The 16,425-nt window shown below is 42.3% G+C and overlaps 1 protein-coding gene across 4 annotated transcripts in view; it reads right to left on the bottom strand.

The window, feature by feature from the left end:
• The window catches only part of LOC147748342 (uncharacterized), a 158,068-nt gene that overhangs the window by 64,469 nt on the left and 77,174 nt on the right, over positions 1-16,425 (bottom strand). The gene's annotated exons all lie outside the window — the stretch shown is intronic.

The following is a 16,425-nucleotide window of genomic DNA, read 5'->3' as shown; positions in this document are numbered from 1 at the left end:
AACCTGTGGTCCGTGGACATCTGCTGGTTTGCCAAACCTAATCAAGTGGTCCACAACTGTTTAGAAATGTAAATAATATTAACCAATTAATACATTAAATACAAATAAAGATGCAAAACGTAAAACTGAATATTTTAAAATGCTCTATAACCATGAATGTATTTAAAACTCGAGGCTAAAAATGTGGTTGGTATCCTTAACTTGATTCATGGCAACAACACAATAGTATGTGCAAACAGTAGTATGGACGATTGGTGGCCTCAATGGAAGAACTTGTATGCACTGACGAATAGAAAATGTGAATTAAAATAAATAAAGGCAAAGTAATATGCTAGAGTCTGGCATACCACCTTGTCTTTTAGAAATAAAAACAAATTGGAAAAGCTCCAACCTTCCAAAGCATATTTTTTGTTTGTGAAATAAGGAAAATGTTTCATAATTTGTATATTTGATTGATGTATACTAGTTTCTGTAGTTGTATGATTTTTTTGAGGTTCAGAATGTAGACACTGGGCCCCAAGGGAATTAGTGGGAATCCGTTAAAGTCTAAGGCAGGTAGTGACTAAGCAAAGATGCTTTCAATTTTCCTAATATAGAACTAACCAAAAACAACAATTTCTGAGAACGTTGGCAAACTTTTGAGAGTCAGACGAATAAGAGTGGTTCCATAAGGTAGTGCCCTATTACAGCAGTTTTCAGATTGATCTTGCACATTTTCAGGTGGCAGCAAAAGTTTGGGAAAATAGCATCAGAAGTACACTGTGCGAGATAGGTCAAGAGACAAGTTTGAATATTTTCATCAACAATTTAGGCCTTTATGACCCAGGACACGATAAACTCAACCAGAACATTTATATCTGAAGGCAAAACTGTATCCATTATAGCCTACAACAAGTGATGACAACTGCCCTAAAAAATAAGATTGGTCATGGATACTAGAAAATAAACCAATCTGGTCTAAAACTACACATACAAAAGAGATAGAGGTGAGTTAATCACCTCTAAATACCTTGATAAACTTGATATGATTCCAATAAAAACTGAAAAACATTTGATGGGAAGTAACCAAGCATGGGATACATCTGAGGGAAAAGACTACTCACAGGGCCATTAACGCCTTAACCGCAGCGGCAATTCCGCCACGGTGCCGGCGTTCTAAGGGGTGGGGGGGGCTGCGACGGCCAAAGGTCGTTCGCAGCACCAGGGAGGGAGTGCTCCCGCACTGAACGAGTTAAGTGTCAATGTTGGAATGTCACTACCCTGAACTTTCCAAGTTCCACTGAACGCTCTTCCTATTAAACAACAAACTGTGAGAACATGCCTTTTAATACTTACATTTAAACCCCAGCTCCCACCACGGTAGACAGGCCTGATACTTGCCTAGTCACACTTAGAGCCTATTTACAAGCAGCCCAATATTTGGTTTGTGATACCTTTGGGCCAGACTATCACATTCCGGCCGGTATACATGCCCCAGATTGAAGGTATTACTAGTTATTGATCCTGGAATGGGAAATAAAATGCAGACCTGGGAATGACATGCCCAACTGGTAATTCCATTTGTGCTGGCTTGTAGGTACGACCTAAAAAAGTGAAGATAAGCATGCAATCATGGACGTAACTGCACTTTCCACAATACCCTATTGTAGTGTATAACCTGAAGATTTCTATCTCAAATAGATCAAAATTTACCAAACAAAAAAAAAGCCTAACATGGTACAGAGCACTGACAGATATTTTGCAAAAGATAAAGTTATCACTTTCCAGTTGCTTAGTACTTGGAACTTTCATCTGCATAGCCCACATTTGATGGAAAGGGCAAACCCTTTTGTCTGAAGCATGACAATTGTTTTGACATGTTTAAATGTAATTCACGTAGATGGAAAATGATTGTTTTTTGTCATGAAAATGTTTTGCTTCATTATTTGTGCAAATTCAACACGGACACTGCTCTCAAAGCAGCATTTCTTATTCAAGTGGGCATTTAGAGTACAGGGAAATCTCCTTGCATTTTACTTCTCTTTAGTAAGGTGTGATATCTTGATTCCAAAGTGCCTACTCGTCACTTACACCATTGATGTCATGTAAAATACAGTTCTCTAGAGCTATTTCCTAAAGAAAGCAGTGCTTCTAAAGGTCCACATTGTAGACATAGATTTAAATGAAAACTGAAGACCAGTTCTAAAACATAACAGGGATACAACATAAGAAATAAGAAAAGCACACCTTTAATGTTTGCACATTAACCCATTGTAGATTCATGTGCTATGCATCGTTCTGATACCTAGTGGTTAGGTCTGTAATGCTCCCTCGAAATAAATGAAGATTTATTATTGGGTATCAGCCATAGGTGTTGGCAGAATGACTCAGTATGACGTCAACCAAAGTGAAAATACGCTGCTTTTGACGAACGCTTGGTGTATAACTTACAGTTACCATATCATCATAAGTCATTCAAACTTGATGTCCCTTTTTCAGTACCAAAAGAAAATTTAATTCAAAATCAAAAACAAAAGAAACCTGGAATTCCCCAGGATGGCAAACCATGGAGAAAATACTTAAATAAAAGTTATTGTAATTCATAATGGTAATAGCTTAATCTTTTGTAAATAACTTTTGTTAAGATTATGTTCAGTGTATTTTATTGTGACGAAAATCGAAGAACAGAAGTGAAATATTAAAATCTTTTTGTGACATTTGTAATAAAGCTTGAAACACTGAGAGAACATATTTGAACCAGTTGTTGAATGGTTGCACAGATTGATGCTGTGGTGGCGACGAGTGATGCAGTGGCGACGAGTGATGCTGTGGCGTTCATTGATGCTGTGGTGATGCGAAAGATAGAGTGAGGGCGATAGACAGATAGAGAGATGGGGGGTTGTAGAGAGGGGGATGTAGACAGATAGAGAGATGGGGGGTTGTAGAGAGGGGGATGTAGACAGAGAGATGGGGGGTTGTAGAGAGGGTAATGTAGAGAGATAGAGAGGGGGGTTGTAGAGAGGGGGGTTGTAGATAGGGGGGAGGTGTAGAGAGGGGGGAGGTGTAGAGAGAGGGGGAGGTGTAGAGAGGGGGCGAGAGGGGGTTGTAGAGAGGGGGATGTAGAGAGATAGAGAGAGGGGGGATGTAGAGAGAGAGAGGTAGAGAGAGAGAGAGAGAGAGAGAGGTAGAGAGAGAGGTAGAGAGAGAGGTAGAGAGGGAGAGGTAGGGAGAGAGGTAGAGAGAGAGGTAGAGAGAGAGAGGTAGAGAGAGAGAGAGAGGTAGAGAGAGAGAGAGGTAGAGAGAGAGGTAGAGAGAAAGAGAGGTAGAGAGAAAGAGAGGTAGAGAGAAAGAGAGGTAGAGAGAGAGAGAGGTAGAGAGAGAGAGGTAGAGATAGAGAGGTAGAGAGAGAGAGGTAGAGAGAGAGGTAGAGAGAGAGAGAGGTAGAGAGAGAGAGAGAGAGGTAGAGAGAGAGAGGTAGAGAGAGAGAGGTAGAGAGAGAGAGAGAGGTAGGTGTAGGGAGAGAGGGGTGTAGAGAGAGTTAAGGAGGGCCTTTATCTAAGATGACTTATTCATTGCACTTCCTTAATTAACTATGCTGGGCCCCAAGTCACAAGAGCCTGTTCCGAACTTTTAAAATAAAGTGTTATTGGAAAGAGAAAACACAGTAGCTCCAGTCTACGCCACCAACTAATCATTTCAAATGCATCATCTGACATGAAAAAACACAAAATGCTAGCTTTGAAACCTATGCATGCATAGATTTTATAGCACAACCACCGGTGCTGTCAAAGCGCAGGGTATGAGGAAAAGAGTCTCTTTGGCAGCCCTAGTGCTTTCAGTGGGATGAAAAGTTCAGGAGCCCACAGAGAGGGGGGGTAGCGTTAGCCGTTTATAGCGCAGGCAGAAAAGCAACGAGGTATCATGATCTGCGCAAAAACTGTAGATACTGACTGTTCTCACTTTAAATTAAAAATAAAAGGCTGGTAAAATGTCATCAGGCAAAGGTCAACTACGGGATACATAATAGAATATTTAAAATGGTGCATTAAGAAAAAACTTTTTGCCTCATTGCCTATTAATTATATATTTTATTATTATATAAACTGGCACAGCTTGTGCTTTGGCCAGGAGTGAATATCATATGCTAAATTAATGTTACACAAGCAGAAAAAATCCATGAAACAAATGCACACACACAAACAGCATATTTAATAAGTCTTATTTTAAAAGGTGACTCTGGAAAAGTTCAGCTGTGTCTCTGTAGTGGTACACGGGCCGGGTGAAACGTGAGCCTGTTATTGCAACAGCATGGGGGCATTGGCCTGCTCGGCGGACATGAAAGGGTGCCCGGAGAGATGAGCTTAATTACCCATGACAAAGGAAAGGCAGATGGCCGTGCTGGGTGCTCGACTTAACAAGGGGTGCGAGGGGGCTGGTGTGCGCCGAGTCCTGCAGTGTTAGCAGATCCCTAAGAGTGAGTGAGGGCCGGTAAATAACAAACAAACGCGCGCTTTGGCGTGAGTGCAAAGTAATGCATGTCAATGCTGGAGGGAACCAGCAGCGTCGCCCAACATATCCATTCACAAGGGGTGCGAGGGGGCTGGTGGGCACTGGGCCCCAAAGTGTTAGCAGATCCCAAAGAGTGAGGGCGATGGCACCTGTAGGGACGGAATCCCAGCAGTCAGGCAGCATATTAAAGTAGTGGCGTGTAATCGAGCGTTCACTTACCTGAAGCAGTTGGAGAAATCAAGCTCCTTCCTTGTGTCGCCTCTGGAGAGGTGTGCCATCCATTGGCTCAGTAGGGAGATCCTTTATATTGGAAGAGTAATGGAAAGCAACGTGTGATGGGGTAAAATGTCAATGGTGAAAACGAGGAGAGATTCCCGTCGACGTGCCCCGTCATACACGATTCAAATTGGCTGGTGTTGTGGGTAAAAGAAGATATGAATCCGGAGGAGGCCAAGTAGTTTACCCAAGATGTAGGTTTATTTGTAGATCAGAACAAGTTCCATGTAGTTACAGAGGATGGTAATATAATATCCATAGATAGTAAGTAGATAGTAAATTAGTCAGTTCCACCAGGAGCAAGATGTTAGTAGCTCAGCCCACACAGCTCAACTGTCATTCCACAGACACACAGGCACTCTCACATTCTAAACTCACTGACATCACGCACTCCAACATTCCACGCAGACACCACACTCACACTGGCTTGAGCAACTAGAAAGGAGGAGAAACCAGGTACAACATATCCCCTTTTCTTCACAGGAAATAAACGAATAACTTACAACTAAGCAAATATACAATGAAAGATAAACTTGCAAAGAAGCAGACAGATCAAAAGGAAAGAAAGGGAGAAATAGATAAAGAAACAAAGGAAGCAAAGAAACAAAGTAAAAGAATAAACCATAGGACATGGCACATATATCCCCTTTTCTTCACAAGAAATAAACAGAATAAACAATGCGAGCTTGAAGAAGCTTAAAGTGCAAAATATATATATAAATATAATGGGAATGCACAATTTAACAAAGAAACCTCAATACATAAGCTTATCAATAGTAACGCTAGGGCGTATTCATACCAGCACTTACTTAATAACAACGCTAACGCGTTTTGAAACCTGTACTTTAAACCTGTACTTAACAAGTTAAAGAATAACGCGCTTTAATACGTGTAATGCACCATATACTTGCGCCATATAACACTTAGAGAAATTGAAGCATAACGCGTTTTAACAGCTGTATTGCACCATAAACTTGTGCCGTATAACACTTAGAGAAATTGAAGCATAACGCGTTTTAACACCTGTATTGCACCATATACTCGTGCCGTATAACACTTAAAGAAATTGAAGCACAACGCGTTTTAACACCTGTATTGCACCATATACTCGTGCCGTATAACACTTAAAGAAGTTGAAGCATAACGCGTTTTAACACCTGTATTAACTAAATATTAAAGTTTGCACTATAATACTTGTTATGTAATCATTAATCTAATACCACAAACTCTTAATACCTGCGCTTAATTAATACCATCAAATGAACATGCGTAAAGGGTGAAGCAGGGTTAAAATAAACATAAAAGGTAGAAACAGTAAGTAGGCGTGCACACCTATACTGAATAGAAACAAATATGAGGAGACCAGCTCCAATACTCGCAACTGAACTACCCTAATGATAAAACTTAGTACCCCTTAAAATGTTCAGATTGGCCAAATCAAAACATACCCTGTACTAAACACCCAATTACGAGATGGAGAAAATATAAATAACAGCGCAAAACACAGTATACATAACTGCAAAAACATAAGACTTGCAAATAAGACTGTGGTGTAACTCTAAAACTGCTAATTGCCAATGTATACAGTTTCAGCATAACTTGAATAAATAATTTCAAGCATATTACGAGTAAAAATCAACATTCACGTAATAAAATCAATAAACGTATGTGTAATTCATAACAAAACATTTTTTGAAGCTGGCTGTAAACAGTACAAGAAAACTAGCCAGACCATGGCAGCATCACTCAGAAAAAATAGTATCCACGAAGTCAAAGATCCCACTGCAATCGTGAAGAGAATGGTCCGATAGGCACTCGGATCAGGCAGCAAAAGACAAACGCAGCCATGGAAACCAGGCAGGAAATAAAAAAAAACATTGCACGCTACGTGGAGAAGTGTGGCTCAATGCATAGAGCGGCAGACCTTGATGCAGAACGCTGGCCAGGGACCAGGGTTCGATTCCCGCCTCGGGGGGTTTCGGGCTTAAATTCCTCTGACCGGATATTCTCGCCTCAGTGCCGATTCTAAGCATGGGTCCCACGCTGCAACTCTGGGCAATAGCTTGCTTAGTCTCCACAAAGGCCCCCTGATACACAAGGGATGCCTGGTTTCACATGGGATGCCCAGGAGTGGACACCCCACAAGGAAAAGCCAGGAGGGGTTCCCTTGTGGTAGGAGTACAAGCGCCGGGATGCCTACGGGTCACTGTTCGCGCTATACAAATACGCCGCATTACATACAAATACGCCACATTACATTACGTAACAAAGCGGAATGACGAAGAAAGGACTTCCACGTTGCATGGCGGTGACGCAGGATGACGAACACAGGGCTACGCTTCTCCACTGAGCCACACAAAGATTCCACCACGTCATCACATTTGAAAGTGGCAAGGAGAGGAGAGGATCAGCGTGGATGCAGATACACAGACGCCTAGTTCAACGGCATTCTCAGGTTAGAATCGAGCAACAAATGGCATCATTTGTAAAGTATTCGCTGACTTTCATTTTCCATGGCATCGTTTCCAAAGCACTTGCCAAATTTCCTTTTTCCATGGCATCATTTTAAAGTACTTGCTGAATGTAGTTAAATTCATTTAGAGGCTTTTAAATGACGCTTCCCACGCTCACGCTCACAGGCCGTCTAGAATAACAGTTCACCAAAGAGTAAAAACAGTTCAAGTTGCCTCTTTCACAATAACGCTATAATGCACAGTACTTTGGCTGTTCCACCAGATGGCAGTTGATCCTCGCGCAGCTTACAATGTAAAAGAAATCAAAAGCTAGTTTTTCAGGTTGACAGACTCAGGTTTGAACTACTGTAAAACGCAGCTCTAAATTGTAAAAACGGATCAAAGGCTCATTAAATCACTGTAAAGCGCATGCAGTTAAACAATCAGTCGAAATCCTTGTTGGAAGGAAGGTCTTCAGTCGAACGTAACTTTAGAAACACACACAGTTACTTTGGCACGCAGTTCTTATATCATTTGCCAATATTAATTAAAAGCACACCCTGGGTTTGCAGGCTGTCCGTTGTAAAAAGACACTGGTGGAACTTACCAGGGTGGCTCTTACTTTATTTCCGTTTCAGTAGCAGTATTTCCGTTTCAGCAGAAGACATGGGTTCTCTTCATTTTCATTTGTATATTTATTCAAGATCATTGCACGCTGTAAATTCTTTTCCTTTTCCAAAAACGTCGCCAAATGTTGTAGGTAAAAGAAGATATGAATCCGGAGGAGGCCAAGTAGTTTACCCAAGATGTAGGTTTATTTGTAGATCAGTACAAGTTCCATGTAGTTACAGAGGATGGTAATATAATATCCATAGATAGTAAGTAGATAGTAAATTAATCAGTTCCACCAGGAGCAAGATGTTAGTAGCTCAGCCCACACAGCTCAACTGTCATTCCACAGACACACAGGCACTCTCACATTCTAAACTCACTGACATCACGCACTCCAACATTCCACGCAGACACCACACTCACACTGGCTTGAGCAACTAGAAAGGAGGAGAAACCAGGTACAACAGCTGGTCGGCCTGCGTGTTACAAAGAACGTTCGGCATGCCGATTAACAGGCCTGTGGTGAGTCCTGATAACCATGGGAACAAGAATTACCAGTGTAAACAAAGAGCGGAGATAATGTCAGCTTCCCCCCCGAGAACGTGTGGGGCTGTTGGAGGCGGGCACTACATAGCTTATCCAAAGGAATATGTGTATATGGGACAAGAGTAAGTAAAAACAAGGGATCAAGCAATAATGTTTAGATTCAATACAAATATCAGAATGTACTGCATGCAACACATCACCTGTAGGCTAATAATATCGAACAAAAGATAGAATGTGAATTAGTCATCCATCCAGTGAAGGATGGATACGAATCCTTTGAGGTCAAAACTGTGCAGCCACTGTGCAGAGCACTTTTGCACACATTCAGAAGAGAGTAGATGCTGAACGGAAGGCACATTTACTAACATTTTTAGATCTTAATGCACATCTCGGGTAAGTCAGATGTTCTTAGTATGCGGAAATAAGGATGATGTTTTCCACATTACTCATCCAATCGTCTGACTGCATCACCTCAAAAATTGCTGCTAAAATCCCAATTTGAAAGGACTCCACTACGAGAAACTGGTTTAATCATGCAGATTCAGAACTGGTTTAACACCACCATCCTGGAAGCGAGAATAGAACAACGAGAATAAATGCATTCGAATATTAACCTTCTGGTATAAGCTGTGCAGGCGAGGGAGGCGAAATGCGAGAAACGTGTGAAGCAGGGGCGGGGGTAGCGGATACCTTTGAAGTGAAGCTAAGCTTCACTTCAAAGGCTTGTTGGCACAGCGCACGCTGGGGGATGACGCGGAAATAAGGATGATGTTTTCCACGGGGGAGTCACGGGGAGATTAAGGGACAGAAGGCAAGCGGCCGTGAAGTGCAGGCGGGGGGCGGGGAGCAGAGCCTTTGAAGAGCCAGTCAGTGAAAGGCTGATAGGCAGAATAGGCAGAAGCTCGTGCACGAGGCGTGCACTTTCGAAAATCCGGATCGTAAAAGTCAGCTTTAAGGATGGACGGCATTAGGTCTCTCTCTTCGCGAGACCTAAAAAACGGACTCCTTATCAAAAAGAACACCAATATCACAAACAAGTTATTAAGGAGAGGCAAAACTTTTAATTACATCTATCATGATTGAGATAAAAAATTTGCATGTGAGCTATACTACCCTAAATTCCAAAACGAGACATGACTACAGCATGGTTCTAAAAGTGTTCTAAATGCTTCAACACTGAAATACATAACGAGCCCTCAACGCCAAAATAGCATCTCTGCTTCTGTTGCGTGCTTATCTAGGTTCCTGATCGATACTGTGACCTTATGCCCCTATTCGGCTATAAATCCATTTATTCCCTATATTGGCATAACCGTTCAAGTGCGATTTTCTGAAAAGTCATCTCTGGCCTCACACGAACAGAGCCACATTCCAGCATGACTCTCTGCTACTTCCTTTGCGACCAATTAGTGCAATGACAGAGCAGCAGCCACTATCTGATATTCCTAGATAACACTCCGAGTTCTTCAACAAGATAAAAACTTAGCAAACCTGGAAATCCCCGCTTGCTATGTTTTGATTAGTAATGGAACTCTAATGAGCAACTGATAACTGTCACTTCCTAGTGACATCTTTAATTGACGTCTTATGTCCAGCAAACTTGCGTCAAACCCGGCACCTGTCAGGTATAAATATTACCAACGTTGCCTTAAGCAATGCGAAGCTGTGAGCTGTTAGCTGTGAGCGAACCTGTTGCTGATGCCAGCTGCCTGCATGACCCCGTGTTGGTAACAACTAGCACTCTGTCGCTGCAGCCTGCTATCCTGTGGTGGTGAAGCTACTGATTACCATTATCGCCGCTACAGCGCGAACTGTGGTTCAGTACGCTTGAGGAGCCGAGCAGCCGTCCTCTGCGAAGACATCCAGCCCAGCTGCCCGCGGACGCTGTCCCCCCTCCTTCCTCGACCCGCTGAGAGAAGCCGCTGCATTTCTCGTGCAGAGAAATCCAGTCCCGGCGCTTCCGGTTTACCCTCGCGGGTGACTGGGATATCGAGAGAGACCCCTGAAGGAGATACCAATCCTCCATCATTCTATTCAGAGGTATGGTGTTGACTAAACCCTTAGACGAGAATTCTTGAAACAAACCTTGGCAAAACCAACTTAACTTAAGCTACTTACTTACTCCCCTTTTCACGTGTTAGGCTTAGGTCAGGCACACTGGGGTAGGCTTAGTTAGAAGCACCAGTTGAGTATGTTAGCCTAATGTATATATGACTGTATATATGTTTTATTACTTTTAAACCATTGTATGGCTAAGAAACCATATCAATGCTGTTACAGTTCTATTTCGCAATCCTTATCTTACTGTACGTACTTTTTATAATAACAGTTATTGCAATTGTGGCAATACATTTCTCTTGTACGAGAAGAAAGACTGTTCAATAAATATTAACCCTTTATTGATAAACGCCCGTCTCTCTATTCTCTACATACTGTGAAAGTAAACTGCACTAGACTGACTGAGTGAAATCTATGTCTATTGTTTCACACGACCCTAGAGATCGACTCTTGATCTGAGGAGCAAAGTTGTCATGTTGCACGGTTGTTGGAAAGCTGAATCCCTTCTTGTCTGTGCCAAGGAAGCTGATCACTTCCTATGCAGAGAAGAAAGTTTCCAGTGACCTCTGAGCTAGTTGGTAACACAACCCAATTAAGTTTAGCATAGTCAGTGGAGGCCTGGAATATAAGCAGTTCCACGTCGATACTACTGTTTATGTTATTCCAATGCGCAGGGCCTAGTGGGAAACTAGGAACTACACTACATGGCGCCCTAACGTTTGGTAAGGCGATAAACTAACGCAAGACTTGTAGAGTAACTCAGTCGTGCATATTTCACACCCCTTTCTCCCGTAAATACTCCAATAGACGTCTGGAGTGGGTGAAAGGTTAAAATCCGCCCGACCTTAGTAGGAAGAGATTCCTATGTAAAGCTCTGGTTTATTCAACGTTGAAGGACACAGTGTTCCAAAATATTGTGCATCTAATCTTTGTCTCCTTGGAGACCTACTCTGCATAACTCGCATTTTTACAATGCCAGAAAACGGAGCCCCTGGGGCCGCAGTAGATGCGACTCAGCAAGGTCCCGAATACACAGACCCGGATGCTATTATCATCCCGGTCCAGTTAAGAAGATCTATAACTTTAAAACTTATAGAAAACGGACTGCCACCTCAAGGTGGTACAGTAATTTTCGTGATAGAGGCTCACGAGTATCGGCAGACAGAGGTATTCTATTCATGGATAAACTTTCCAGCGGTAAACGCTATAACACAAGAGTTTCACTATTACAAAATAGAGGAACCTCCGGGAGAGTACGCTCCTTTCGAGGAGGTTGAAATCCCACTTAAATTTCAAGAGCACCTGCTCTGGTTTAATGGCGCCCTAAAACACAATGATCACATAACTAGGCTCGGTCCACTAGGTAGACCAGGAGCCACGTGGCCGGTTCTAGCCAGCTACACACCACATCCTGACATTGCAAAAATGTCTAAGGAAGAGCTGTTAGAACAGCTAAACACATTAATAAAAATACATAGGCAATTAGTCCAATATGTAATGCGGACTGCAACAGTCCAGCCAGCTGTTAATTCACCACAGCTGACCCCTCATCAGGGGAACACAAATAAAATTACACCACAGAACATACAGTCATGTCTTGGTAAAACACCCGTAAAACGGGAACAAATTCCTTTCTGGTTAGCCCAGAAAATCACTCAAATAGAGGCAGTATTTCCTGATACTACCCCTATTAAGAAACACAGAATCTTGACCATCTGCCTTCCTATGGGAATCGCACCACACGTGGAGGACTGTGACACTTGGGGTACAGTCTTTGCTTCCATTTACACAAAAATACACAGTGTTCCGTCTATGGCGGTAATACCAGACGTGCTAAAACAGATTCAAAATGAATTCGGTCCAGAGCCCGCTTTAAATCTAGGTATGAAATTACTGAAAGACTTCAAGCAGGTCACGGCTATATTATTAGCCAACGTAAAGGGAGAAGCAGCATCTGTGGCGATCCGCCAGAAGTTGAGGGAAACAGATATAAAAAAGATCCTGTTGAGCTTGCAAAAATCATAGAAAAATGCTATGAAGAATTAGGTAGAGACAGCTTGGGTGGGAAACCAGTAAAGCCCCAACTGCTCGAAAATCCTGAAAAATTATTTATTAAAAATAATTTAAACACTCCTAAAAAGAGCTGGGATGGAAATAAACAATCCACTCCCAAAGAAAAAGTTTTCCAGTCCAGAGGAAGGTCTCCTCGACGGAGGGAAAGAACTCCGACTCGAGAACGCCAGTCTCCCCAACGGGAGCCCTCTGAGAAAAGATATAACCTTAGAAATAGGGATAATATAAAAAAACCTGACAGATATCAAAGTATTGATACACGTCCCTCTCGATCTTTTCCACAGAATTCGGAAAGAAGAGGACGGTCAGACCCAGGAGAGCACACCAAGTCCAAAGACAAGGAACCTGCTCAAAATAAGAAATCTCAATTTCAGAAAAAGAAGGTAGCCAGTATTAGAGTAATCAACCATGCCGAGAATACTGAGGACACAGTTGAAAAACGGGGAGTGGGCATTGACAATGTTGGACAGTGCAGCAGAAATCAGTATAGCGCGCAAGATCTTGATGAGTCATCTGGAGACAGTGGACACGAATGAATTCATTCAGGTTGAAACTGCCGACGCCAGACTTAGCGAGCCCCATAAAATATACGAAATAACATTGCGTATAGAGGGTGATAAGACTAGGAAAATAAGAGGTCTATTTTGGGATAAGCTCTCAAAAGGCTATGATATTCTGTTAGCTGAAAAAGATTGGCCCCCAGAGTTTGTCAGGGAGTGCCCTCGTGGCGAAGAAGTGATTATGCCTGCCTTCTCGAATCACATTCCGATTCACAAAAAATACACATATGCAAGGAAATGGGCAGTAGCCCAGGCACCTGCATTGTATAAAAATCATGTAGGATGGGATGAGGATTCTCCGCCTCACAAAATCCAACTAAAAAGTGAACCAACTGCCCAACGGCAGTATCCCATAAAGCAATAAGCTAAAAAACAAGTCAGGGAGATCTTAGATCAACTTGAGTACCAGGGGGTGATTGAAACATGCACCTCTCAAATGAACAATCCTTTGTTTCCTGTCTCCAAGCCAGACAATTCATATCGTCTAGTTTTGGACTACAGACATCTTAATACATGTTGCAAAACTTTTGCAGTACAAAACTCGCATAGTGCAGCCCTAATGAATAACATAGTTAGGAAAAAATACAAAACGACATTAGACATTTCTAATGGTTTCTTTTGTCAAAACATTGCACCAGAAAGCAGATACTTGACCGCTTTCTCTGCATTTGGGTCGCAGAAAAAATTCTGTCGACTCCCACAGGGGTTCAAGAACAGCCCAGGACTATTCTCAGCTAGGGTAACAGAGTTACTACAAATCTATGATGATGAAGCATTATCTTACGTAGATGATATTTATCTCACAGACGACGACTTGGATACTCACTTGAAAAGAGTGAACACCATTATACTTGGGTTCGCAGCAGAGGGTTACAAATTCAACTTTAAAAAGTCCCGAATTGCCCATCTGACAGTACTGTTCTTAGGGTACGAATTATCAAGTGAAGGGAAAAGCCTAGCGGACAACTTCTTAGAGAAGTGCGCTGTACTCCAAGCTCCAAAAACGCTGAAGAATTTACAATCAATACTAGGTTTTCTGAATTTCGGAAGAACTTACATACTAAATTACGCAGAGAGGGTTAAACCTCTCTACGAACTAATAAAACCTGATTTAAAACAAATCAATTGGACTCAAAAACACACAGAAATTTTGAGATCACTGCAAACAGACATGTTAGCAAAAACAAAATTAGATACACGTGACAACACACGTGATCTTGTAATCCGAGTCATCTCAGGAAGATGCGGATTCACGTACCTAACCTCTAATGAGGGAGAAAAGGTACCAATTTCAATTAAATCTCACTTGTACTCACAAGCAGAAAAAACATTCAGTCACACAGAAAGAACTGTGAACGCAGTGCAAATCGCATTAGCAAATGAAAGAGAACTAGCACACGGTAAACGGATTAATATCCTTACAGCGGAATCCGCCTTCGAGGCGCTATTCAGCCCAGTAAACCTGCCTACAGTGTCACTGGATCCGAAATGGATACAGTGCATAGATTCTCTAGGAGCGGAAGATGTGAAATACTATTTCGCCCCGCAATTTGAAGAACTGAATGATTTAGAATATGAAGAAGAATATCCTCTGCCAATCGAAATTCTGCCTCTCCCACAATACGCCTGTATAATCTATACAGATAGCTTTGTACAGCATTTTAATGTAGAGAGTAAATCCTACAATGCAGCATGTGCGATCATTAAAGGTTGTTGGCTGTGCGGTAAATTCAGACCGAAAGTAACAAAAACTGAATCAGTAAAGTACTGTTCGGTTCAAAGAACTGAAATCAGATCTTTAAAGATGGCGCTCGAAAATGCAGAATGCGAATTCCCCACACTTATAGTGTGCGATTCTCATTTTTGCGTCAATTCTTACAATAACAAACTGCAGAGTTGGATCGAAAACGACTACAAAGATGACACAGGTGCCACAATAAAGCATAAAAAGCTCTGGAACGAGGTAGCTCTTTTACACAAAGAACTACAAAAGACTCACGTGATTCACGCACAGAGTCTTCAGCGTGATGGCGTTCACGTTGCAGGGAATTCATTGGCTAATACAGCCACCGCGGAAGCAACTAACCCGGCTTCCGTAGCCACAAAAAGCGTACAGATAAGTACATAGACGGGGAAACCATGCTGGCAGTAAAAACGACCGTAGAAGGCGACTGTGCAGCACTACCCGTAAACTATCCACTCAATTATGCATACATAATCGATGCAAACTCCGTTCCTTTTGCTCGAATCCCTGGAGTGGGGGACAGAGTAATTCCAAACAGGGGCAGGAGGGGCTTCCTCTTACTGGAAGCACACATGGGGTTGGGTCTGAAACACCAAACAATCAAAGCCTCTCTGAAAGAATTACAATCAGAGTACTGGTGGCCAGGAATGAATATAGATATTCAATGTTTTGCTCAAAATTGTGAAGACTGCAATAGAGATCGCAGTAATGAACAGGCCAGTGTAGTTTCAGGATCCCTTCTAGACAGCATAAGGCGGTCTATCTGCGCAATCAAAGAAGAGAAGCGCGTCCCAGTGTACAACGTTTAAGACGAAAAGCACTTAAATAATGAGGCCTCCAGCGCTCGGCTGACGCTAGAACGGTTATAAAAGATTAGCAAGTCCATATCGGCATATGCGCAATTACCACGTTCCATTCTGACCAGGGTCCTGCTTTCAGCTCTCGAGCTTATGAGGAGGCCATGGCTAGCATGGGAATTGGGTTGCGGTATTCTTGTCCGTCGCACAAGTGTGGTAGAAAGAAAAAACCGGGACATAAAGCAATCTATAACAGCGAAGGTATTAGGTTCAGGCGCTGGGTGGGTCAAACATTTAATAAGTGTCCAGACTAGTCTTAACAACATGCCAAGAAATTCTCTAAAAGGTTTCAGCCCATACGAACTATTGTTCGGAATTAGAATGAACGTTCAGGACCTCAATAGTCAGATGTCAGTGGTACAAGAAGAAACAAAACAGTTAAAAGTAAAAGACCGTTTGGCTGTTTTACAGGAACTGAATGAAACAAGAAAATCATTAAGCAACATAAAGTTAAAGCAACAGCCAAGTACCACTGACGAGGCACCACCCGCAACAGCCCCAGCAAGGCCTGTCTGGATTCCAAAGATTGGGGATCTAGTCAGAGAAAAGATCGCGGTTAAGAAGGAATTTGGGCCTTCTTACAGAAAAGCAGTACCTGTCTTAGCAGTCACCGGAACAAGATCAGTCGTGCTACCGCCCCTTGCTGGTAAAAAGGAGAACAGAGTCGTGTCTATCGATCTGGTAAAACCACAAGCATGTGGCCTATAATCAACAGTAGGCCCAGTGGACTCCCAAGAAACAACAGAATACCCAAACTT

This window comes from Lissotriton vulgaris, chromosome 1_1 (assembly GCF_964263255.1).
Source record: "Lissotriton vulgaris chromosome 1_1, aLisVul1.2, whole genome shotgun sequence".
NCBI classification, from domain to species: domain Eukaryota; kingdom Metazoa; phylum Chordata; class Amphibia; order Caudata; family Salamandridae; genus Lissotriton; species Lissotriton vulgaris.
This window is presented reverse-complemented; position numbering and strand designations above follow the sequence as displayed.